Genomic DNA, 27,065 nt, shown 5'->3' with positions numbered 1-27,065 from the left:
ATATCCTCACATGGTCTCTCATATCATTGCTATGCAGATGACACACAATTAATCTTCTCCTTTCCCCCTTCTGACAACCAGGTGGCGAATCGCATCTCTGCATGTCTGGCAGACATATCAGTGTGGATGACGGATCACCACCTCAAGCTGAACCTCGGCAAGACGGAGCTGCTCTTCCTCCCGGGGAAGGACTGCCCGTTCCATGATCTCGCCATCACGGTTGACAACTCCCTTGTGTCCTCCTCCCAGAGTGCTAAGAGCCTTGGCGTGACCCTGGACAACACCCTGTCGTTCTCCACCAACATCAAGGCGGTGACCCGATCCTGTAGGTTCATGCTCTACAACATTCGCAGAGTACGACCCTGCCTCACACAGGAAGCGGCGCAGGTCCTAATCCAGGCACTTGTCATCTCCCGTCTGGATTACTGCAACTCGCTGTTGGCTGGGCTCCCTGCCTGTGCCATTAAACCCCTACAACTCATCCAGAACGCCGCAGCCCGTCTGGTGTTCAACCTTCCCAAGTTCTCTCACGTCACCCCGCTCCTCCGCTCTCTCCACTGGCTTCCAGTCGAAGCTCGCATCCGCTACAAGACCATGGTGCTTGCCTACGGAGCTGTGAGGGGAACGGCACCTCCGTACCTTCAGGCTCTGATCAGGCCCTACACCCAAACAAGGGCACTCCGTTCATCCACCTCTGGCCTGCTCGCCTCCCTACCTCTGAGGAAGCACAGTTCCCGCTCAGCCCAGTCAAAACTGTTCGCTGCTCTGGCACCCCAATGGTGGAACAAGCTCCCTCACGACGCCAGGACAGCGGAGTCAATCACCACCTTCCGGAGACACCTGAAACCCCACCTCTTCAAGGAATACCTGGGATAGGATAAAGTAATCCTTCTAACCCCCCCCCTTAAAAGATTTAGATGCACTATTGTAAAGTGGTTGTTCCACTGGATATTATAGGTGAATGCACCAATTTGTAAGTCGCTCTGGATAAGAGCGTCTGCTAAATGACTAAAATGTAAAATGTAAATGTAGCGAAGACAACTTGTGGTCATGATAAAATTGCCATTCAAAAAGAACATACAGTAAGAGAATACAGTATGGTCAGTGTAGTAAAGTTCAGGGAATACTTATAAAGCTGTGGGAGGAATGTTGTCATGATCAAACTGCCATTCAGCTCCTTATGAGTCATATACTGGTAATCCAGCATACTGTCTAATCCCTCGAGAGGAATACAGTCCTGCTACAATGACACACACAGGACAAAGGAATTATGTTTCTGTATCTAGAATACACTCCAGGAAGGCACCACACGGTATTGTCTGTAAGACAAAAAAAAGAATAATAGATTATACTCTATTGCACAGTTGAACAACAGTTGAACTGTGTCAGCATAACATCAACATTAGGGTAGACTAGTTGAACATGCGTACATGTGCACAGGCACAGATTACATTTACAAAAATATCAGACAGTTTCTACCTACAGCCATGTCTATCAGGCATGCTTAGGTAAATATTTGTTTGAGATTTACAATAGTATATTGTTATATTATTGTTTCTTCTAATTTAGCGAGCTGACTGTATATATATATATATAATACTTATTTACATCTGTTTGGAATCCTATTTTGCGTTATGGCTATCATTTTGTGAGATTGAAATACATCCACGGTCATGACCCTCGTCAATTACGTTACATAGCTAGCTAGTACAATTATTTACAGTTGCTGATGTTACACGTCTCCTAACAAGTTACAAACGCAAGGTGTGGCGCATAACACGTTAGCAGATGCCAGGCTAACTAGCTAGCCAATTACAGTCATGTGCTACCATTTGCTAGTAAACCTAGCTTTAAGTGGCTGGTTGTAATGTTGTAATTTGCTGTTTTGACTTGAGTCTGACTCGAGTCACACATTTGATGACTTGACTTGATAGAAAATAAAATAACTTGAGATTTGATTTGGAGCTTCAAGACCGGCGGCTCGACTTTGACTTGAGACTGATGACTTGGAAATGATCTAGCCAGGTTTTGTAATGTTTTGTCAATAGTTGTGCGGCACCGAGTCCACGTGGATTACGCTACATGCAGCCAGACAGTAGTAGCAGCATCGCCCTTGCAAAAAACAACGGTTTAGTTCGTGAAACGCACACTGCACTCTGTTTGGACCAGCAAACTATCAATCCACACAGGTCGGGTGAGCAGGTGAACAGATCTCCTGATGATTTGCTGTACAGCTATAGGATACGGTGCAGCGAAAACGTCAAATTGTAGGATTGCCATAATAAATACATTTGGGTGATCAAGAAAATGAACTGTTTACTTTGTAAACTCACCAGCCATGGAGCAACAGTTACTAGAATATGCCTACTGGTCCTTTGTTATGTAACAATTACTTGACATTGACCATTTACTTATGAAGCCTGCATTTGTAATTTGTTGTTAAATGAATTACGCACCAGAGGAGCGGCTCTTCACCTGCGCTCTCCAAACTCCCGCCAGTGGAGAGGCCTTTTTCTCCTGTTCATACAGTATATGTTTCCTCTTTCTTTCACACGTTTAAATGTATAGGCCCTATGTGGTAAATCTGTATTCCATTTAATACTACACTAATTGCTAGCGTTTCATCATTCCATCCACATACCGTTTATTGCAACACGTAGACATTTCTGTTTCATGTTTGACAGGCCTACGATACGCTTTCATTTTATAGTTAACCATTTCTTACCCTGCTCTGAGTTGGCGCGATGTTTATAGTGCACATGAACATTTCGCAAGACTCATGAGGTACAAGTTATGTTTATTTAATTAAATACATTGTTTCCTTTGTTCATATTTCCTGGGTTATGTCGGAGTTCCGTGTGTCTAGGTCCTGTCTCTGTCATTTTTTGCTGGGCGTAATAGGGGCTTGCGCGCCTTAGAGCGCATAGAAATAGGCAACGTGGCCCGTTGTAGTCAGAAGAACGTTGAATATGAGAAAATGATTGTTCCATGTATGCATTGTGTTGAAATATCATTAATAATAATGAAGTCTGACTAAGACAAATCTACCAATGTAACAATGGATGTAGAAATTGCCTTTTACATTGTAGAACCAGTTTATTGGTTATAATTGCCCATTGGGTAATTGTAATGGTTCTGGGGGAGAGTGCCTGCATTATCTAGGCCTACCTGTTTGAGCTCCTGTTAGACAGAGTCCATGTGGTTTCTCAAGGGGAGGCTGTACAGTCCTGTCCTCTACCTGTTTGAGCTCCTGTTAGACACAGTCCATGTGGTTTCTCAAGGGGAGGCTGTACAGTCCTGTCCTGTACCTGTTTGAGCTCCTGTTAGACAGAGTCCATGTGGTTTCTCAAGGGGAGGCTGTACAGTCCTGTCCTGTACCTGTTTGAGCTCCTGTTAGACAGAGTCCATGTGGTTTCTCAAGGGGAGGCTGTACAGTCCTGTCCTCTACCTGTTTGAGCTAATGTTAGACAGAGTCCATGTGGTTTCTCAGGGGGAGGCTGTACAGTCCTGTCCTCTACCTGTTTGAGCTCCTGTTAGACAGAGTCCATGTGATTTCTCAAGGGGAGGCTGTACAGTCCTGTCCTCTACCTGTTTGAGCTCCTGTTAGACAGAGTCCATGTGGTTTCTCAGGGGGAGGCTGTACAGTCCTGTCCTCTACCTGTTTGAGCTCCTGTTAGACAGAGTCCATGTGGTTTCTCAAGGGGAGGCTGTACAGTCCTGTCCTCTACCTGTTTGAGCTCCTGTTAGACAGAGTCCATGTGGTTTCTCAGGGGGAGGCTGCACAGTCCTGTCCTCTACCTGTTTGAGCTCCTGTTAGACAGAGTCCATGTGGTTTCTCAGGGGGAGGCTGCACAGTCCTGTCCTCTACCTGTTTGAGCTCCTGTTAGACACAGTCCATGTGGTTTCTCAGGGGGAGGCTGTACAGTCCTGTCCTCTACCTGTTTGAGCTCCTGTTAGACAGAGTCCATGTGGTTTCTCAAGGGGAGGCTGTACAGTCCTGTCCTCTACCTGTTTGAGCTCCTGTTAGACAGAGTCCATGTGGTTTCTCAAGGGGAGGCTGTACAGTCCTGTCCTCTACCTGTTTGAGCTCCTGTTAGACAGAGTCCATGTGGTTTCTCAGGGGGAGGCTGTACAGTCCTGTCCTCTACCTGTTTGAGCTCCTGTTAGACAGAGTCCATGTGGTTTCTCAAGGGGAGGCTGCACAGTCCTGTCCTCTACCTGTTTGAGCTCCTGTTAGACAGAGTCCATGTGGTTTCTCAGGGGGAGGCTGTACAGTCTTGCCTTCTACCTGAGTGTGTTCAGATAGGACAGGTTAAGCCTGATACAGAGGCTATTTGTTTTGGGCTACTGCCGTGTAGATTTGGTTAAATCTACCAGTATATATTGTATGATATGGTACTTTCACCATTAGATCACCAAGACATTGTAATTAAATCTGCACTCTGAGCACGTCAACCTGCCTTGCCTTCAGCTGACTTCATGCCCTTATGACAACTACAAGGTCAATATTTTACAATTACATAGGCTAATTAAAATATGTTTTAGACAAAATAATCAAAATATGTGTCTGGTAGCCTCAATAGACAAAGATTAATAGAATTTTTTTTACTTGACTCGAGACTTGACTTGAAAACTTGAGACTCGACGCAACTTGCTCTTAGAATGCACGACTTGGACTTAACTCGAGTCTTGACCCGTTCTACTTGAGACTCGACTTCAGACTCGGACCTTGTGACTCGAATAATAGCGACTTGGTCCCCTCTCTGGGTAGCCATATATAAGACTAAAAAGAGAAAAGGTTTTATAATTGAGATACCAAAGATCTCAGATTGTAAAACCTATTCTATTTTTTGTCATAGATATATATGGCTACCAGTAGTTGTTTAGCTAACTTAGCTAACTAGCTACCTAAATTAGCAAAACAGAAAAAGATTTTGATTTCCCCCCACTGTAATACAGTACTATGTTAGCCAGCAATATGCAATATGGGTTTCAGTAGATAAACTAACGTTAGCTAGCTAGCAAGGTGGCTTGCATGACAAAATAACTTACTTATCTAGGCAGCGTATTTGTCATCTGCCCTCTTAGTGCTGGCATCAGCTGTGAGCTTCTAATGTTAACTAAATCCAACTCTTTGTTTCGAATCCACTTTGCTATATTCCGGTTGAAACATGTATGGTTGAACGTAACCATGGAGATAATTGAACATCCAAACATTATCCATCGTAGAATTCGTGTTGATAAGAGGACTTACTTGAAGCTATTGCTTCTGGTCAGTACATTCAGTTTGGCCCAAAGGATTGTGTTGTTAGTGTCCGCCTCCTTTTCAAAAAAGCCCGCCTTGGGGGAGGGACGGGGACCTGAGCACAAAATCACCGCCCAACACAAGTTGTGGCATTTCAGAGACTGGAAAGAATTTGTCTGCTTGTATATTTAGCAATGAATCCGCCGATAAGAACATCGCTGAAAGATGTCCAATGGCTCCATCAAACAAGGAGAACCATGTCTACACGCACAAAATTGTATAGTGCGATAGCCTTCGCAAAATGCCACAAAGCAGGACTACATTTATTTGTAGACCCCCCCCCCGCCCTAAATACACAGGAAGTTGTCATAGGGTGTATAATTCAGCGCGAGAACCCCAGACCTGCCTTCCTCCTGGGCAGTTATGTGTGAAACACATCTCACTGTCCTAGAAATACCTTGGACATGATGAAAACAAGCCCAGATTCCCCCAGGGTGAAATTCCCCTTTAAAGACTTCTACTTGAAACACACTTCTACACTTTTAACTGACGCATCTCTACACTTCTATGCACATAGAAGTGTGCTTGACATAAACTTTATGAACACTTCTTATGATCACACAATATGCAAGAGTGGAGTGCAGTACTGCAGTGGAAAGTTAGGCAGAACATGTAGGTAAGAGAACAGAGAGGACAGTGTGCTGTGTTAGGTTTGAGAGGACAGAGAGCTGTGTTAGGTTTGAGAGGACAGAGAGCTGTGCTAGGTTTGAGACTGAAGGACAACTCCTCTGCTTGTCTCTTTTATTTTTAGTCATAGATATGGCTACCGCTAGTTGTTTAGCTACTGTAACTTAGCTAGATAGCTACCTAGCTAAGTTAGCGAACATACAGTATTGATTTCCCCCCACTGTAACACAGTAGTATGTTAGCTAGCAATACACAATATGGGTTTCAGTGGGTTTTAATTTGTAATTATTTTTTATTTGTAACTTATTTTTGTACATAATGTTTCTGCAACCGTATCTTACGGCAAAAAATAGTTTCTGGATATCAGTACAGCGATCACTCACCCCGGAGTAGACAAAGATTTTTTCTACAACAAGGACGACACCCAAGACATTCTCCAAAGACCCCAGAGGGCCGACATCCCCGTCATTTGCAAGAGGAAGCGACGCAGGACCCGGACCTGGTCAGGACCCGGAGAAGGCGACTGGGAAAGCTGCCGTTACCGTCAATATTACTCGCCAACGTGCAATCATTGGACAATAAACTAGACGAGGTGCGATCATGAATATCCTACCAACAGGACATCAAAAACTGTAATATCCTATGTTTCACGGAATCATGGCTGAATGACGACATGGATATTCAGCTAGCGAGATATACGCTGCACCGGCAAGACAGAACAGCACGCTCCGGTAAGACGAGGGGGGGGCGGTCTGTGCATATTTGTAAACAACAGCTGGTGCACGAAATCTAAGGAAGTCTCTAGATTTTGCTCGCCTGAAGTAGAGTATATTGTGATACTTGCAGGCCACACTACTTGCCGAGAGTTTTCAGCTATACTTTTCGTGGCTGTTTATTTACCACTACAGACAGATGCTGGCACTCAGTCAGCTGTATAAGGAAATAAGCAAACAGGAAACCACTCAACCAGAGGCGGCGCTCCTAGTGGCCGGAGACTTTAATGAAGGGAAACTTAAATCAGTTCTACCAAATTTCTATCAACATGTTAAATGTGCAACCAGAGGGAAAACATTCTAGATCACCTGTACTCCACACACAGAGACGCGCACAAAGCTCTCTCTCGCCCTCCATTTGGTAAATCCGACCACAACTCTATCCTCCTGATTCCTGCTTACAAGCAAAAATTAAAGCAGGAAGCACCAGTGACTCGGTCTATAAAAAAGTGGTCAGATGAAGCAGATGCTAAACTACAGGACTTTTTTGCTATCACTGTCATGGCCGTCATATGAATTGGACCAAGGCGCAGCGGGTATGTGAATGCTCATTTTATTTAACACGAAATAAACCGATGAACGGACGACAAACAGCCTTGTAGGCTCACACAGCAATACAAAGAACAATCCCCAAAACAAACAAACTCCTAATTATAGGACCTTCAATCAGAGGCAACGATAACCAGCTGCCTCCAATTGAAGGCCCCAATCCCAAATACTGAACATAGAAATAAACACCCTAGAAACAGACATAGAACTGTACAACATAGAACTAAACCAAAAACCCCGGAAACATAAATAAAACGCCCCTCTACATAAACACACACTCAAAACCATATAAAACATATACCCCCTGCCACGTCCTGACCAAACTATAATAACAAATAACCCCTTTACTGGTCAGGACGTGACAATCACAGACTGGAACATGTTCCGGGATTCTTCCGATGGCATTGAGGAGAACACCACATCAGTCACTGGCTTTATCAATAAGTGCATCGAGGACGTCGTCCCCACAGTGACTGTACGTACATACCCCAACCAGAAGCCATGGATTACAGGCAACATTCGCACTGAGCTAAAGGGTAGAGCTGCCGCTTTCAAGGTGCGGGACTCTAACCCGGAAGCTTACAAGAAATCCTGCTATGCCCTGCGACGAACCATCAAACAGACAAAGCGTCAACACAGGGCTAAGAATAAATCATACTTCACCGGCTCCGATGCTCGTTTTATGTGGCAGGGCTTGCAATCTATTACAGACGACAAAGGGAAGCACAGCCGCGAGCTGCCCAGTGACACGAGCCTACCACACGAGCTAAATCACTTCTATGCTCGCTTCGAGGCAAGCAACTCTGAGGCATGCATGACAGCATCAGCTGTTCCGGACGACTGTGTGACCACGCTCTCCGTAGCCGACGTGAGTAAGACCTTTAAACAGGTAAACATACACAAGGCTGCGGAGCCAGACGGATTACCAGGACGTGTGCTCCGGGCATGTGCTGACCAACTGGCAGGTGTCTTCACTGACATTTTCAACATGTCCCTGATTGAGTCTGTAATACCAACATGTTTCAAGCACACCACCATAGTCCCTGTGCCCAAGAACCCAAAGGCAACCTGCCTAAATGACTCTTTTACGCTGCTGCTACTCTCTGTTTATCATATATGCATAGTCACTTTAACTATACATTCATGTACATACTACCTCAATTGGGCCGACCAACCAGTGCTCCCGCACATTGGCTAACCGGGCTATCTGCATTGTGTCCCGCCACCCACCACCCGCCAACCCCTCTTTTACGCTACTGCTACTCTCTGTTCATCATATATGCATTGTCACTTTAACCATATCTACATGTAGCAGGCATAGCAGTCAGACGTCTTTGTCCTTCGTCTTGTCGTGTCCCATGTATATATATATATTTACATATTTTCTTCGCATATCTTTTTATATATATTTTTTCTTCTTAAAACTCAACCTCAAAACACTCTCCTGCAACCCGCCTCACCAACTTAAAAAAAAGTATTATTTACCTCAAATCTGAAATCCACAACAGATGTTAGCCAGAGGTTGGCCAGTTCACTGGCAAATGTTGGAGTTCAGCTAGCCACGGTTGGCGGTCATTAGCTATCCCTTAGCTTTACACCTGGATCTCGCAGCTAGCTAGCTGCTACCCGAGTGACTATTGGCTAACATTGGTCCCGGAGCTAACATCAATTATTCCGGTGCTAGCCAGCTGAAGAGTTCCATCAGCCACTCCTGGGCTACAATCACCTATCCGGACCTGTTTTACTGCCAATGTGGAGCCCCATCGGGCCTTCACGACTGGACTACCGACGTTATCTGCCCGAGGGAGTTATCCAACTGGCCCCTCCATCGCGACGTAACCTGAACACCCATCTGCGGCCCACTAATCGTTAGCTGTCTTATCGGCTGCTATCTGAATAGGTCTATCGGACAATTTTCTTGGAACTATACAATTTTCTTATAACTAGAACTATTTTGCCAATTGGACTGGTCCCCCTACCACACGGAACCCCACTAATCTACAGACGGAAACGCACGTGGTGGCTAAAAACAGACCTCCCTCCATCTTCTGCCAGCTTGCTACCTATGGCCCTGCTAGCTGTCTGAATCCCACAGGACCCTTATGATCACTCGGCTAAGCATGCCTCTCCTTAATGTCAATATGCCTTGTCCATTGCTGTTCTGGTTAGTGTTTATTGGCTAATTTCACTGTAGAGCCTCAAGCCCTGCTCATTATACCTTATCCAACTTTTCAGTTCCACCACCCACACATGCTATGACATCTTCTGGTTTCAATGATGTTTCTAGAGACAATATCTCTCTCATCATCACTCAGTGCCTAGGGTTACCTCCACTGTATTCACATCCTACCATACCTTTGTCTGTACATTATACCTTGAAGCTATTTTATCGCCTCCAGAAACCTGCTCTTTTTACTCTCTATTCTGGGCATCATAGACAACCAATTTTCATAGCTTTTAGCCATACCCTTATCCTACTCATCCTCTGCTCCTCTGGTGATGTAGAGGTTAATCCAGGCCCTGCAGTGCCTAGCTCCACTCCTATTCCCCAGGTGCTCTCTTTTGACGACTTCTGTAACCGTAATAGCCTTGGCTTCATGCATGTTAACATTAGAAGCCTTCTCCCTAAGTTTGTTTTATTCACTGCTTTAGCACACCCTGCCAACGCAGATGTCCTAGCCGTGTCTGAATCCTGGCTTAGAAAGTCCACCAAAAATTGACTCTGTCCTACTATCCAGGTCTGTACCCAAACAATTTGAACTTCTACTTTTAAAAATACATCTCTCTAAAAACAAGTCTCTCACCGTTGCCGCCTGCTATAGACCATCCTCTGCCCCCAGCTGTGCTCTGGACACCATATGTGAACTGATTGCCCCCCATCTATCTTCAGAGCTCGTGCTGCTAGGTGACCTAAACTGGGACATGCTTAACACCCCAGCCATCCTACAAACTAAGCTTGATGCCCTCAATCTCACACAAATTATCAATGAACCTACCAGGTACCACTCCAAAGCCGTAAACACGGGCACCCTCATAGATATCATCCTAACCAACTTGCCCTCTAAATACACCTCTGCTGTTTTCAACCAAGATCTCAGCGATCACTGCCTCATTGCCTGCATCCGTAATGGGTCAGTGGTCAAACAACCTCCACTCATCACTGTCAAACGCTCCCTGAAACATTTCAGCGAGCAAACCTTTCTAATCGAACTGGCCCGGGTATCCTGGAAGGATATTGACCTCATCCCGTCTGTAGAGGACGCCTGTTTTTTTTTTTTTAAATGCCTTCCTCACCATCTTAAATAAGCATGCCCCATTCAAGAAATTTAGAACCAGGAACAGATATAGCCCTTGGTTCTCTCCAGACCTGACTGCCCTTAACCAACACAAAAACATCCTGTGGCGTTCTGCATTAGCATCGAACAGCCCCCGTGATATGCAACTTTTCAGGGAAGTTAGAAACCAATATACACAGGCAGTTAGAAAAGCCAAGGCTATCTTTGTCAAGCAGAAATTTGCTTCCTGCAACACAAACTCAAAAAAGTTCTGGGACACTGTAAAGTCCATGGAGAATAAGAGCACCTCCTCCCAGCTACCCACTGCACTGAGGATAGGAAACTGTCACCTCCGATAAATCCACTATAATTGAGAATTTCAATAAGCATTTTTCTACGGCTGGCCATGCTTTCCACCTGGCTACCCCTACCGCGGTCAACAGCACTGCACCCCCCAAAGCTACTCGCCCAAGCCTTCCCCATTTCTCCTTCTCCCAAATCCAGTCAGCTGATGTTTCTGAAAGAGCTGCAAAATCTGGATCCCTACAAATCAGCCGGGCTAGCCAATCTGGACCCTTTCTTTCTAAAATTATCTGCCGAAATTGTTGCAACTCCTATTACTAGCCTGTTCAACCTCTCGTGTCATCTGAGATTCCAAAAGATTGGAAAGCAGCTGCTGTCATCCCCCTCTTCAAAGGAGGGGACACTCTTGACCCAAACTGCTACAGACCTATATCTATCCTACCCTGCCTTTCTAAGGTCTTAGAAAGCCAAGTAAACAAACAGATTACTGACCATTTCGAATCCCACCGCACCTTCTCCGCTATGAAATCTGCTTTCAGAGCTGGTCATGGGTGCACCTCAGCCAGGCTCAAGGTCCTAAATGATATCGTAACCGCCATCGATAAGAAACAATACTGTGCTGCCATATTCATTGACCTGGCCAAGGCTTTCGACTCTGTCAATCACCACATCCTCATCGGCAGACTCAATAGCCTTGGTTTCTCAAATGATTGCCTCACCTGGTTCACCAACTACTTCTCTGATAGAGTTCAATGTGTTAAATCGGATGGCCTGTTGTCTGGGCCTCTGGTAGTCTCTATGGGGGTGCCACAGGGTTCAATTCTTGGGCCAACTCTTTTCTCTGTATACATCAATGATGTCGCTCTTGCTGCTGGTGAGTCTCTGATCCACCTCTACGCAGACGACACCATTCTTTATACTCCTGGCCCTTCTTTGGACACTGTGTTAACAACCCTCCAGACGAGCTTCAATGCCATACAACTCTCCTTCCGTGGCCTCCAACTGCTCTTAAATACTAGTAAAACTAAATGCATGCTCTTCAACCGATCGCTGCCCGTACCTGCCCGCCCGTCCAGCATCACTACTCTGGACGGTTCTTACTTAGAAAATGTGGACAACTACAAATACCTAGGTCTCGGGTTAGACTGTAAGCTCTCCTTCCAGACTCACATCAAACATCTCCAATCCAAAGTTAAATCTAAAATTGGCTTCCTATTTCGCAACAAAGCATCCTTCACTCATGCTGCCAAACACACCCTCGTAAAACTGACCATCCTACCGATCCTCGACTTCGGCAATGTCATTTACAAAATAGCCTCCAATACCCTACTCAATAAACTGGATGCAGTCTATCACAGTGCCATCTGTTTTGTCACCAAAGCCCCAAATGCTACCCACTACTGCGACCTGTACGCTCTCGTTGGCTGGCCCTCGCTTCATACTCGTTGCCAAACCCACTGGCTCCAGGTCATCTACAAGACCCTGCTAGGTAAAGTCCCCCCTTATCTCAGCTCACTGGTCACCAGCACCCACCTGTAGCACGCGCTCCAGCAGGTATATCTCTCTGGTCACCCCCAAAGCCAATTCCTCCTTTGGCCGTCTCTCCTTCCAGTTCTCTGCTGCCAATGACTGGAACGAACTACAAAAATCTCTGAAACTAGAAACACTTATCTCCCTCACTAGCTTTAAGCACCAGCTGTCAGAGCAGCTCACACATCACTGCACCTGTACATAGCCCATCTATAATTTAGCCCAAACAACTACCTCTTCCCCTACTGTATTTATTTATTTTGCTCCTTTGCACCCCATTATTTATATTTCTACTTTGCACTTTCTTCCACTACAAATCGACCATTCCAGTGTTTTACTTGCTATATTGTATTTACTTTGCCACCATGGCCTTTTTTGCCTTTACCTCCCTTATCTCACCTCATTTGCTCACATTGTATATAGACTTATTTTTCTACTGTATTATTGACTGTATGTTTGTTTTACACCATGTGTAACTCTGTGTTGTTGTATGTGTCGAACTGCTTTGCTTTATCTTGGCCAGGTCGCAATTGTAAATGAGAACTTGTTCTCAACTTGCCTACCTGGTTAAATAAAGGTAAAATAAAAAAAAACGAAGAAAAAAAACATACTACCTCAATCAGCCAGACTAACTGGTGTCTGTATGTAGCCTCACTACTTTTATAGCCTCGTTACTGTATATAGCCTGTCTTCTTACTGTTGTTTTATTTCTTTACCTACCTATTGTTCACCTAACACCTTTTTACCATTATTGGTTAGAGCCTGTAAGTAAGCATTTCACTGTAAGGTCTACACCTGTTGTATTCGGCGCACGTGACAAATAAACTTTGATTTGATTTGATTAGATAAACTAAAGTTAGCCAGCTAGCAAGGTGGCTTGCAGGAAAAATGACTTACTTAGCTAGGCACCTTATTTATCATCTGACCTCTTGGTGCTGTGTTTGGTTTGAGAGGACAGAGAGCTGTGTTAGGTTTGAGAGGACAGAGAGCTGTGTTAGGTTTGAGAGGACAGAGAGCTGTGTTAGGTTTGAGAGGACAGAGAGCTGTGTTAGGTTTGAGAGGACAGAGAGCTGTGTTAGGTTTGAGAGGACAGAGAGCTGTGTTAGGTTTGAGAGGACAGAGAGCTGTGTTAGGTTTGAGAGGACAGAGAGCTGTGTTAGGTTTGAGAGGACAGAGAGCTGTGTTAGGTTTGAGAGGACAGAGAGCTGTGTTAGGTTTGAGAGGACAGAGAGCTGTGCTAGGTTTGAGAGGACAGAGAGCTGTGCTAGGTTTGAGACTGAATGACCACTCCACTGCTTGTCTCTGTGTGAGCTATGTGCTGCTGGTCAGAGATAGATAGGCCTCAGAGATAACAACAACTACAGCTCTCATACTGAGATTTCGCACATTCTGAGAGGTTTTCTCTGGGCATCATTGTGTGTCGCTTTAAAGTCATTTGCCCACTTAATCCTCCCACCACACACAAGCAGACACAATCTGATATTCAGGAACATCCTTCAGACACAGGCCTCCCGGGAGGGATTTCAGTGAGACACCAGGAGGATGTCAAAACCCATCACTGTCACAACTCGTGTGTGCATCTTCCCACTCCAACTATCTCCATCAGTATACGGTCTCTGCCTTTTAAATACAGCTCATCTTTTTCACAAGGGCTTTGTCAATCCTGTGGATTGAAGTCTTGCCTAAGAATCAGGAGAATTTCACCATCAGGGCTGTTATTAAGGGAGGTAAGGTGGGTTTGTTGTTATGGATTCCTTCTTGTAGTAGCGTTCTGACTGATATGAAAGGAGAAGAGACTATTAAACAAGATGATTGTCCCCTGGCTTCACCCAAAGAAATAATCAACATGAAACATTCTGTGGGAAAGAGAGAAAAACGGAGAGAGAAAAACAGAGAGAGAAAGAGAGACAGAAATAAAGACATGGAGAGAGAAATAGAGAGAGATATGCAGAGGAATAGAGAGAGAGATATGGAGAGGAATAGAGAGAGAAAGAGACAGAAATAAAGATACGGAGAGGAATAGAGTGAGATACGGAGAGGAATAGAGTGAGATATGGAGAGGAATAGAGTGAGATACGGAGAGGAATAGAGTGAGATACGGAGAGGAATAGAGTGAGATACGGAGAGGAATAGAGTGAGATATGGAGAGGAATAAAGTGAGATACGGAGAGGAATAGAGTGAGATATGGAGAGGAATAAAGTGAGATACGGAGAGGAATAGAGTGAGATACGGAGAGGAATAGAGTGAGATACGGAGAGGAATAGAGTGAGATATGGAGAGGAATAAAGTGAGATACGGAGAGGAATAAAGTGAGATACGGAGAGGAATAGAGTGAGATAACTGGCTGTTTATCAGTATAAATGTAGTTACAGTCGTACAGTAGGATAACAGGCTGTTTATCAGTATAAATGTAGTTACAGTCGTACAGTAGGATAACAGGCTGTTTATCAGTATAAATGTAGTTACAGTCGTACAGTAGGATAACAGGCTGTTTATCAGTATAAATGTAGTTACAGTCGTACAGTAGGATAACAGGCTGTTTATCAGTATAAATGTAGTTACAGTCGTACAGTAGGATAACAGGCTGTTTATCAGTATAAATGTAGTTACAGTCGTTCAGTAGGATAACTGGCTGTTTATCAGTATAAATGTAGTTACAGTCGTACAGTAGGATAACAGGCTGTTTATCAGTATAAATGTAGTTACAGTCGTACAGTAGGATAACTGGCTGTTTAGCAGTCTGTCTACTCTTTTTTTCCCTCCCATTCCCTTTCTCTTTCCATCTCTCTCCCTGTTTCATCCCTGTGTGTTTTCCTCTACCTATATTCAGACACTAATATGCTTTATTGGCATGCCCGGATTGAAACATGTTCCATCTCTCTGTAATTCTCTCCTCCCGCTAACCCCCCCACTCTATTATCTATCTATCTATCTATCTATCTATCTATCTATCTATCTATCTATCTATCTATCTATCTATCTATCTATCTATCTATCTATCTATCTATCTATCTATCTATCTATCTATCTATCTATCTATCTATCTATCTATCTATCTATCTATGGTACAGTACATGTTCTTCTTGCTTCTGTATTGGGTAACCAGATCATCGCTCATCATTTGGAGTGTCGTGATTTGTAGATTCTTGTTTTTGACATCTCTTAGGACAGGCTCCAGGTGAGCCCATACTGCTCTCTCATCATGTCTAAGGGAGTCAGATATGGTGGCGTAGGACTGGCTTCCCTCTAATGTGTACACAACACTTGTATGGATCGTAGCCTGCTGTCTACTCCCCCCAATGTGGAACGCCTGGATATCTGCAATGTTCTCAGAGAAATCTATGTGAATGACCACCTCTTCCTCTGTGAGACTTTCCTTCAGATATCTACAGTTCTGTCACACCCTGATCTGTTTCACCTGTCCTCGTTATTGTCTCCACCCCCTCCAGGTGTCGCTTGTTTTCCCCAGTGTATTTATCCCTGTGTTTCCTGTCTCTCTGTGCCAGTTCGTCTTGTATGTTCAAGCCTACCAGCGGTTTTCCCGATTTCCTGCTTTGCTTTTTCGCCTTTTGCTAGTCCTCCCGGTTCTGACCCTTGCTTGTTTTCTGGACTCCATGCCCGCCTGCCTGACCATTCTGCCTGCCCTGACCTCAAGGCTGCCTGCCCTTCGGTACCTCCTGAACTCTGAACTGGTTTTGACCTTTTGCCTGTCCACGACCATTCTCTTGCCTATTCCCTTTGGATTTATTAAACATCTTAAACTCCAACCATCTGCCTCCTGTGCATCTGGGTCTCGCCTTGTGTCATGATAGTTCTCTACTTGGTGGATCCAGGTGAACTGGTGCTTTGCTAGAGCATCTAGCTGTTGGTTGAATACCTATTCCTTGTCTTTAAGGGATCCAGGTTGAGACACTTTCTCAACAGTAGTCTCCGTCTTCCACTGTTGCCGGGAGATATGCCTAGTTGATGTCTACGATGTGTCAGCAAATGCAACTTCATTCTTTTTCACACAGGTGCATATCTACATTAATAGCATAGTAGTTATTTACTTACAAATATTTTCAGTATTAGCTGCTTGATGTGCGCTACCCTCAAACTGTAAAAAAAAACACGGACATAAAACACTTTGGATTTATTTATTATTATCCTACAAAAACGTGTTTTTACTTAAAATGAGATAATATGATGTATTTGTGTGTACGATAAAAAAAAAGGATAGATAACTTAATACAAAGACAAACAGATTGATATCATTCACTACTTTTGTTTTGTCATATTGTGCAACTGGAATTTCTGTACCGTATAACTTTTCTTACGTAAACATGTTTTACAGGCAACTGCAGTTGTACCCACTTGACTTTGACCTTAAGTATGTACACGAGTATGTGGACACCTGTTCAAATTAGTGGATACGGCTATTTCAGCCACACCTGTTGCTGACAGGTGTATAAAATCGAGCACACAGCCATGTAATCTCCATAGACAAACATTGTTAGTAGAATGGCCTTACTGAATAGCTCAGTGACTTTCAACGTGGCCCCGTCATAGGATGCCACTTTTCCATCAAGTCAGTTCGTCAAATGTCTGCCCTGCTAGAGCTGCCCCGGTCAACTGTAAGTGCTGTTGTTGTGAAGTGGAAACGTCCAGGAGCAACAACGGCTCATCCGTGAAGTGGTAGGCCACAAAAGCTTACAGAACGGGAACGCCGAGTGTTGAAGCGCGTAAAAATCATCTGTCCTTGGTTGCAACACTCACTACCGAGTTCCAAACTGCCCCTGGAAGCAACGTCAGCACAAGAACTGTTCATCGGGAGCTTCATGAAATGGGTTTCTATGACCGAGCAGCCACACAAGCCTAACATCATCATGCGTAATGCCAAGCGTCGGCTGGAGTGGAGTAAAGCTCGCCGCCATTGGACTCTGGAGCAGTGGAAACGAGTTCTCTGGAATGATGAATCATGTTTCACCATCTGGCAGTCCGACGACAAATCTGGGTTTGGTGGATGCCAGGAGAACGCTACCTGCCTGAATGCATAGCGCCAACTGTAAAGTTTGGTGGAGGAGAAATAATGGTCTGATGCTGTTTTTCATGGTTCAGGCTAGGCCCCTTAGTTCCAGTGAAGGGAAATATTAACACTACAGCATGCAATGACATTCTAGACAATTCTGTGCTTCCAACTTTGCGGCAACAGTTTGGGGAAGGTCCTTTCCTGTTTCAGCATGACAATGCCCCCGTGCTGAAAGCGAAGTCAACACAGAAATGGTTTGTCGAGATTGTGTTGGAACGCCGACTGCGAGCCAGGCATAATCGCCCAACATCAGTGCCCGACCTCACTAATGCTCTTGTGGCTGAATGGAAGCAAGTCCCCGCAGCAATGTTCCAACATCTAGTGGAAAGCCTTCCCAGAAGAGTGAAGGCTGTTATAGCAGCAAAGGGGGACCAACTCCATATTAATGCCTATGATTTTGGAATGAGATGTTCGACGAGCAGGTGTCCACATACTTTTGGTCATGTAGAGTACCTTGAGTATGAAAATAAAATATACGATTTTCAGATAATTCACCATTTTTATTGGTTTTTAGCGATTGTACCAAATGATGTGATTTTTGGGGTAAAACCTGACAGGAAATGGAAATGTGAACTTATCAAACATTTACCAGAGACTTGCTAACCTTTCTTCTTAACCAAAGGTTATCTCACAGGCATCTTAATGATGTCACATGTTGATCCAAAATCATGAAGGCTATTTTTCCCGGAATAAAGTATTTCAAACCTTTCTGCCTAAACTGTTTTACTCATATATCAGTATAGTGCAGTAGACCGTTACAGAATCAGAACCAGACCAGAATAATGTCTAGACAGTTTTGTTATTTAAGATGTTTTATTAACAGTTATATAGATTGCATTCGTCTTCGGACAGGTGCACCAAATTATATATTGTTTTACTTTAGAGCACCAAAAGTATCAGTTTTTTTTATTTAACCATTAACTCTTTTAGGACACAGTAAAAGGGCATAGTTTCATAACATAAAATGTGTATATATTGGTTGTTGATTTTTGGGAAATATTTCCTTCGGGCACCAAAATATGCACGTCATTGACCCACCTATTGTTATGCAGCTCAGCCCTCCTTCCCCTCAAACTACAGAGAACAGCGATACCTCAGAAACAACCGCTCCTCCTTATGATAGAAGGACAGAAGACGTTGTGTCCCTCTATCCTTTCATGTAGTACTTTTCACAGTCATTTCCTTCTGCTTGGTATACTGTGAGGAACATAGGAAATGAATAGCATTTAATAACCTATTGCTGCTACAGGCTGCTAGAATCATTCCCGGGTGGCTCTCCCTCTTGCTTGTAAATTGAATCAGGTGTCATGCGAGCTGCCACATAAATCTCATAGTACACTCTGCACACACCACAGGGGTCAACTGAGGTCAACCACTTATTAATCCCTGCTAACAGACAGAGAGAAACAACAGGGAAACAAGGGCTGACGTGGAGCCAAAGTTAGTCAACAACCCGCCCCCCACCCCCCTTACATAGCACAACAGCACCCCACAATGCTTGACCCCTTTCCACACACGCACGCACGCACGCACGCACGCACGCACGCACGCACGCACGCACGCACGCACGCACGCACGCACGCACGCACGCACACACACACACACACACACACACACACACACACACACACACACACACACACACACACACACACACACACACACACACACACACACACACACACACACACACACACACACACACACAGGAAAGAGGAAAGAGAAAAGAGGATACAACAAACAACCATCTGTGGGAGACACAGGAAGCAGAGAAAGGTTTTTAAAAAGGAGGAATGGAGATATGGAGAGAGGGATGGAGAGAGGAATGGAGAGATAGAGAGGGAGATAGAGAGAGAGGGATGGAGAGAGCGAGAGGGATGAGAGAGGGATGGAGAGAGCGAGAGGGATGAGAGAGGGATGAGAGATGGAGAGAGAGAGAGAGAGAGAGAGAGAGGGATGATGGAGAGAGAGAGGGATGAGAGAGGGATGATGGAGAGAGGGATGGATGGAGAGAGGGATGAAGATAGAGAGGGATGAAAATAGAGAGAGAGGGATTGAGAGAGAGGGATGTAGAGAGAGAGGGATGGATGGAGAGAGAGTGATGGATGGATGGAGAGAGAGTGATGGATGAGAGAGAGGGATGGATGGATGGAGAGAGAGGGATGGATGGATGGAGAGAGAGAGGGATGGATGGAGAGAGAGGGATGGAGAGAGTAGGATTGAGAGAGAGGGATGGAGAGAGTAGGATTGAGAGAGTAGGATGGAGAGAGAGGGATGGAGAGAGAGGGATGGAGAGAGAGGGATGGATGGAGAGAGGAATGGAGATAGAGAGAGGGATGAGATGGAGAGAGGGATGAGAGCGGGATGGATGAAAGAGAGGGATAGAGAGAGGGGATGAGATAGAGAGAGGATGGAGAGCGAGGGATGAGAGAGGGAATGATGATGAGAGAGAGGATGGAGAAAGAGGGATGAGAGAGAGAGAGGATGGAGAGAGAGAGCGAGTGGGATGGAGAAGAGCGAGAGAGGGGGACAGAGAGATAGCTAGAGAGGGAGAGAAGGATGGAGAGAGAAAGAGGGATGGAGAGAGAGAGAGGGTTGGAGAGAGAGAGAGGGTTGGAGAGAGAGAGAGAGAGAGAGGGGGATGGAGAGAGAGAGGGATGAGAGAGAGAATTGAATTAAATTGAGAAAGAGAAAGAGAGAGGGGATAGAGAGAGAGATAAATAGAGAGGGATAAAGAGAGAGAGATTTGGAAAGAGGTCGGGATGGATGAGAGAGAGGGATGAGAGATGAGAGAGAGAGAGGGATGGTGGAGAGAGAGAGAGGGATGGATGGAGAGAGAGAGGGATGGAGATAGAGAGGGATGACAATAGAGAGAGAGGGATAGAGAGAGAGAGGGATGGATGATGAGAGAGGGATGGATGGAGAGAGAGGGATGGATGGATGGAGAGAGGGATGATAGAGGGATGGATAGAGAGAGAGAGGGATGGATGGAGAGAGTGAGGGATGAGAGAGAGGGATGGAGAGAGAGAGGGATGGATGGAGAGAGAGAGAGATGGATGGAGAGAGAGAGGGATGGATGGAGAGAGGGATGGATGGAGAGAGAGGGATGGATGGATGATGGAGAGAGAGGGATGGATGGAAAGAGGGATGGAGATAGAGAGAGGGATGAGATAGAGAGAGGGATAAGAGAGGGATGGAGAGAGAGAGGGATGAAAGATAGAGGGATAGAAGAGAGAGAGGGATGGAGAGAGAGAGATGATGAGAGAGAGATGGAGAGAGAGAGCGAGCGGGATGGGGAAGAGCGAGCGAGAAAGAGGGATGGAGAGAGCGAGTGAGCGAGAGGGATGGAGAGAGAGAGAGGGATAGAGAGAGAGAGAGCGAGACAGAGGGACAGAGAGAGCGGGACAGAGGGAGAGGGATAGATAGAGAGAGGGACAGAGAGATAGCTAGAGAGAGAGAGAGAGATGGAGAGAGGGTGGGATGGATGGAGAGAGAGAGAGGGAGGGGGATGAGAGAGAGAGGGATGGATGGAGAGAGAGAGGAGGATAGAGAGAGAGAGAGGGGGATAGAGAGAGAGAGGGATGAGAGAGAGAGATGGATGAGAGAGAGGGATGAGAGAGAGAATTGAATTAAATTGAGAAAGAGAAAGAGAGAGGGGATAGAGAGAGAGATAAATAGAGAGGGATAAAGAGAGAGAGATTTGGAAAGAGGGCGGGATGGATGAGAGAGAGGGATGAGAGATGAGAGAGAGAGAGGGATGGTGGAGAGAGAGAGAGGGATGGATGGAGAGAGAGAGGGATGGAGATAGAGAGGGATGACAATAGAGAGAGAGGGATAGAGAGAGAGAGGGATGGATGATGAGAGAGGGATGGATGGAGAGAGAGGGATGGATGGATGGAGAGAGGGATGATAGAGGGATGGATAGAGAGAGAGAGAGGGATGGATGGAGAGAGTGAGGGATGAGAGAGAGGGATGGAGAGAGAGAGGGATGGATGGAGAGAGAGAGAGATGGATGGAGAGAGAGAGGGATGGATGGAGAGAGGGATGGATGGAGAGAGAGGGATGGATGGATGATGGAGAGAGAGGGATGGATGGAAAGAGGGATGGAGATAGAGAGAGGGATGAGATAGAGAGAGGGATAAGAGAGGGATGGAGAGAGAGAGGGATGAAAGATAGAGGGATAGAAGAGAGAGAGGGATGGAGAGAGAGAGATGATGAGAGAGAGATGGAGAGAGAGAGCGAGCGGGATGGGGAAGAGCGAGCGAGAAAGAGGGATGGAGAGAGCGAGTGAGCGAGAGGGATGGAGAGAGAGAGAGGGATAGAGAGAGAGAGAGCGAGACAGAGGGACAGAGAGAGCGGGACAGAGGGAGAGGGATAGATAGAGAGAGGGACAGAGAGATAGCTAGAGAGAGAGAGAGAGATGGAGAGAGGGTGGGATGGATGGAGAGAGAGAGAGGGAGGGGGATGAGAGAGAGAGGGATGGATGGAGAGAGAGAGGAGGATAGAGAGAGAGAGAGGGGGATAGAGAGAGAGAGGGATGAGAGAGAGAGATGGATGAGAGAGAGAGGGTTGGAGAGAGAGCTAGAGAGTGAGAGGGATGGAGAGAGAGAGGGGTGGAGAGGGAGAGAGGGATGGAGAGAGAGAATTGAATTAAATTGAGAGAGAGAGAGAAATAGGGGGATAGAGAGAGAGATAAATAGAGAGGGATAGAGAGAGAAAGAGATTTGGAGAGAGGGCGGGATGGATGGAGAAAGGGCGGGCGGGATGAGAGAGTGCAGGCGGGATGGATGGAGAGAGGGCGGGCGGGCGGGATGAGAGAGTGCAGGCGGGATGGATGGAGAGAGGGCGGGCGGGCGGGATGAGAGAGTGCGGGCGGGATGGATGGAGAGAGGGTGGGCGGGATGGAGATATAGAGAGAGGGGGGTGGAGAGAGAGAGGGATGGAGATAGAGAGAGAGCGGGATGGATGGATGGAGAGAGGGCGGGCAAGATGGAGAGAGGGAGGATGGGATGGAGATAGAGAGAGAGCAGGATGGATGGATGGAGAGAGGGCAGGCAAGATGGAGAGAGGGAGGACAGGATGGAGATAGAGAGAGAAGGGTGTGGGAGTGGAGAGAGAAAGGGATGGAGAAAGAGAGAGAGAGTGAGGTGATAATGAAGGGAGGACAGGATCTGTCTCTATCAGTCATTCCACCTGATCAGCAGCCCACGCACAACAGCCAGCAGATCAATAGCAGCACTGAGGACAGTGTGTTGTGTGGTTGTGTATTTGTGTGTTATAACACAGGGCTGTGGACTATGTAGAGGGAAAGGCTGTGTGGGAGAATATCTATAGTTCTAGTGCTGTATATGAGCATCATACCTCTAGTATTACAGTTTCATTACAGATTCATATCAATCTGACATGGTTACAGTATGTGTGACGTTGTGTGTGAGGTATGATAACATCTAGGAGTCATTTTATGTAGGAGTCTTAAACAACGGTGCATCATCTTGACACCTTCACTATCCATCTATTCTCTTTCTCCAGCTTTCTCATTCACCCTCATCTCTTTATCACTGCCTCTCTTTCTCACTCATCTCCCCCTCATTGCATTCTCTCTCTCTCTCATCCCCCTTTCTCAATAAACTAATCTCTTGTGGATTGTAAAGGACAAACCTGCTGTTTCACTCCGTGTGTGTGTGTGTGTGTGTGTGTGTGTGTGTGTGTGTGTGTGTGTGTGTGTGTGTGTGTGTGTGTGTGTGTGTGTGTGTGTGTGTGTGTGTGTGTGTGTGTGTGTGTGTGTGTGTGTGTGTGTGTGTTCCAATGTGGCAGCTTCTACAGAGTATATTTGCTACTATGTATCCACATCGCATTCTCACTTCCAGTGCATTAACATAGAACTGCATCCATAATGTATTCCTACCAGTGGACTCAGAGATGCTGTTGTTCCATAAACTATGTTCCAAATGTTTGTTCCTGCCGTGACTCTCTGCTTTGGTCACTCTCGTGGCAAGGCTTGCTTTTTCATGAATTTCTATTGACTTTACCCATGAATAACCCAGTTAACCATGAATAACCCAGTTAACCATGAATAACCCAGTTAACCATGAATAACCCAGTTAACCATGAATAACCCAGTTAACCATGAATAACCCAGTTAACCGTGAATAACCCAGTTAACCGTGAATAACCCAGTTAACCATGAATAACCCAGTTAACCATGAATAACCCAGTTAACCATGAATAACCCAGTTAACCTTGAATAACCCAGTTAACCTTGAATAACCCAGTTAACCATGAATAACCCAGTTAACCTTGAATAACCCAGTTAACCTTGAATAACCCAGTTAACCTTGAATAACCCAGTTAACCATGAATAACCCAGTTAACCGTGAATAACCCAGTTAACCTTGAATAACCCAGTTAACCGTGAATAACCCAGTTAACCTTGAATAACCCAGTTAACCGTGAATAACCCAGTTAACCTTGAATAACCCAGTTAACCGTGAATAACCCAGTTAACCTTGAATAACCCAGTTAACCGTGAATAGCCCAGTTAACCGTGAATAACCCAGTTAACCTTGAATAACCCAGTTAACCGTGAATAACCCAGTTAACCATGAATAACCCAGTTAACCGTGAATAGCCCAGTTAACCGTGAATAACCCAGTTAACCTTGAATAACCCAGTTAACCGTGAATAGCCCAGTTAACCGTGAATAACCCAGTTAACCATGAATAACCCAGTTAACCGTGAATAACCCAGTTAACCATGAATAACCCAGTTAACCTTGAATAACCCAGTTAACCTTGAATAACCCAGTTAACCTTGAATAACCCAGTTAACCATGAATAACCCAGTTAACCTTGAATAACCCAGTTAACCATGAATAACCCAGTTAACCGTGAATAACCCAGTTAACCGTGAATAGCCCAGTTAACCGTGAATAACCCAGTTAACCGTGAATAACCCAGTTAACCATGAATAACCCAGTTAACCGTGAATAGCCCAGTTAAACCGCGAATAACCCAGTTAACCGTGAATAACCCAGTTAACCGTGAATAACCCAGTTAACCATGAATAACCCAGTTAACCATGAATAACCCAGTTAACCGTGAATAACCCAGTTAACCATGAATAACCCAGTTAACCGTGAATAGCCCAGTTAAACCGCGAATAACCCAGTTAACCGTGAATAACCGTGAATAACCCAGTTAACCATGAATAACCCAGTTAGAACCAAAGTGATGAAACTGAGATGAAACATTTTTTTCAACAGAGGCCTGTTTGCATGAGTGATCTTCACCATTCCAGGTTTGATCTGTCCTACAGCAAGTTACAGTATGACTGTCTGTTATCCGCTAGGAGCACACCTTGCTGCTATCCGCTAGGAGCACACCTTGCTGCTATCCGCTAGGAGCACACCTTGCTGCTATCCGCTAGGAGCACACCTTGCTGCTATCCGCTAGGAGCACACCTTGCTGCTATCCGCTAGGAGCACACCTTGCTGCTATCCGCTAGGAGCACACCTTGCTGCTATCCGCTAGGAGCACACCTTGCTGTTATCCGCTAGGAGCACACCTTGCTGCTATCCGCTAGGAGCACACCTTGCTGCTATCCGCTAGGAGCACACCTTGCTGCTATCCGCTAGGAGCACACCTTGCTGCTATCCGCTAGGAGCACACCTTGCTGCTATCCGCTAGGAGCACACCTTGCTGTTATCCGCTAGGAGCACACCTTGCTGCTATCCGCTAGGAGCACACCTTGCTGCTATCCGCTAGGAGCACACCTTGCTGCTATCCGCTAGGAGCACACCTTGCTGCTATCCGCTAGGAGCACACCTTGCTGCTATCCGCTAGGAGCACACCTTGCTGCTATCCGCTAGGAGCACACCTTGCTGCTATCCGCTAGGAGCACACCTTGCTGCTATCCGCTAGGAGCCCACCTTGCTGCTATCCGCTAGGAGCACACCTTGCTGTTATCCGCTAGGAGCACACCTTGCTGCTATCCGCTAGGAGCACACCTTGCTGCTATCCGCTAGGAGCACACCTTGCTGCTATCCGCTAGGAGCACACCTTGCTGCTATCCGCTAGGAGCACACCTTGCTGCTATCCGCTAGGAGCACACCTTGCTGCTATCCGCACACCTTGCTGCTATCCGCTAGGAGCACACCTTGCTGTTATCCGCTAGGAGCACACCTTGCTGCTCAACGGACATTGACTGTGCCCACTAGGCTAAACGGTCAGCCCTTCCCCTGCCTGGGAGGCACACAGCCAGCCACTCTTCAGGTCTCAGACGAGGACACCGTGGCAGCTTCTGTGCATACCTATCCTTTATTGCCTCTGTGTGCTGCACCAACTGCAAACACACACATATACCCCCCCCCCCCCCCCCCCCCCCCCCCACCAATGTGGTGCAAGGCTGATTTAAAAGTAATTTAATTACTGAAATGCAATTAATTCAGCACTCACTGGAATCAGAGGAGTGACACACACACACACACACACACACACACACACACACACACACACACACACACACACACACACACACACACACACACACAAGCCGAGTTCACAGCCAGCTCATCATCAGAGATGAACAAATGATACGTCATGGGATTAATGGGATTAATAACAAAATATTGTTGTTCGGCTCAGTTTGATTCTATGACGCATACAAGCAAAGTGGAGAAAAAAATGTTTCCATTGGCTTTGGTGAAGGTGGTGTAAGCCTAGTGACCTAACTGGTTTTCTATTTTTTAATCATTTTTAACACTTCTTGATCATTTGCATTAGCATTGTCATTCATGTTTGTCAAAATGTGTGTCATGGCAAAATGTGTAGAATAGCAGGAAATTAGCTTTAAACTGCAACATTGTCTCTCAGCATCATGGCAAAATGTGTAGAATAGCATTATAAAACTCCAACTTTTTTCAACACTACTTGTGTTGAAAATGCAGGAAGTTAGCTGTTCAATAAACAACTATGTTTTCCTGGCCTGGAGGTTGGTGCCCCGGGGCCTGGGCGTGTGGTGCTGGGGTGGGAATTCAACCCTCTTATTATAACATAAAACACTTGAGAGAAGGAATTTCCAGTCAATACTAGGCGTAATCCATTTCAAGGACATTAGAGACCCAGAATATTGTAATTGTGTCTGTGTGTGTCCTCAACTGGCTATCGATGATGATACTGCCTTTAGTGAATAGATCAGAATTTTTGTTAGACTAATTGCATTACTCAGTACAGACAAAATTATCATAAAACACTAAGTGACAGAGAATATTCCTCGTGGTCGCCTAGTAACTTCATTTTTTTGCCATGGCATAAAACCGCACCTTTATAATGTGAAAACATGAACATATCACAAACTATGATAAAATCACCAATCGTCAAATCTAAACGTGAAAATGGCAGCAATCAAACCATTGATGTGTAACTGATATACACACAATTCTTTGAACATATTTTTGCGTATTTCAGAAGATGGTAAATATGCCTTACCGAACGGTATCGGGTTGTTAGTGTAGGGATGCTGTACGGTCTCTTGCGTCGCCTCGCTGCTTCTCTTCGCCGCCGCGGCAGGTCGCTACATACTTTCGCTCTTGTCCCACCCTCTCCACGCGCTGATTGGTTCTTCACTACCCTTCCTG

General features: G+C 45.5%; 1 protein-coding gene across 1 annotated transcript in view; it reads right to left on the bottom strand.

Moving 5' to 3' along the window:
- Nucleotides 1–26,951, bottom strand: part of neus (Neuroserpin) — a 62,020-nt gene extending 35,069 nt beyond the window's left edge. Inside the window, 1 exon segment of the mRNA NM_001140417.1 lies at nt 26,917–26,951. The gene's annotated coding sequence lies outside the window, so the exon portion shown is untranslated.
- Nucleotides 26,952–27,065: the final 114 nt, after the last annotated feature.

The sequence above is a fragment of the Salmo salar genome, chromosome 20, assembly GCF_965601325.2.
Source record: "Salmo salar chromosome 20, fSalSal1, whole genome shotgun sequence".
Lineage (NCBI taxonomy): Eukaryota > Metazoa > Chordata > Actinopteri > Salmoniformes > Salmonidae > Salmo > Salmo salar.
Note: the sequence above shows the minus strand (reverse complement) of the source record. Positions and strands in the feature narration are given on the sequence as shown.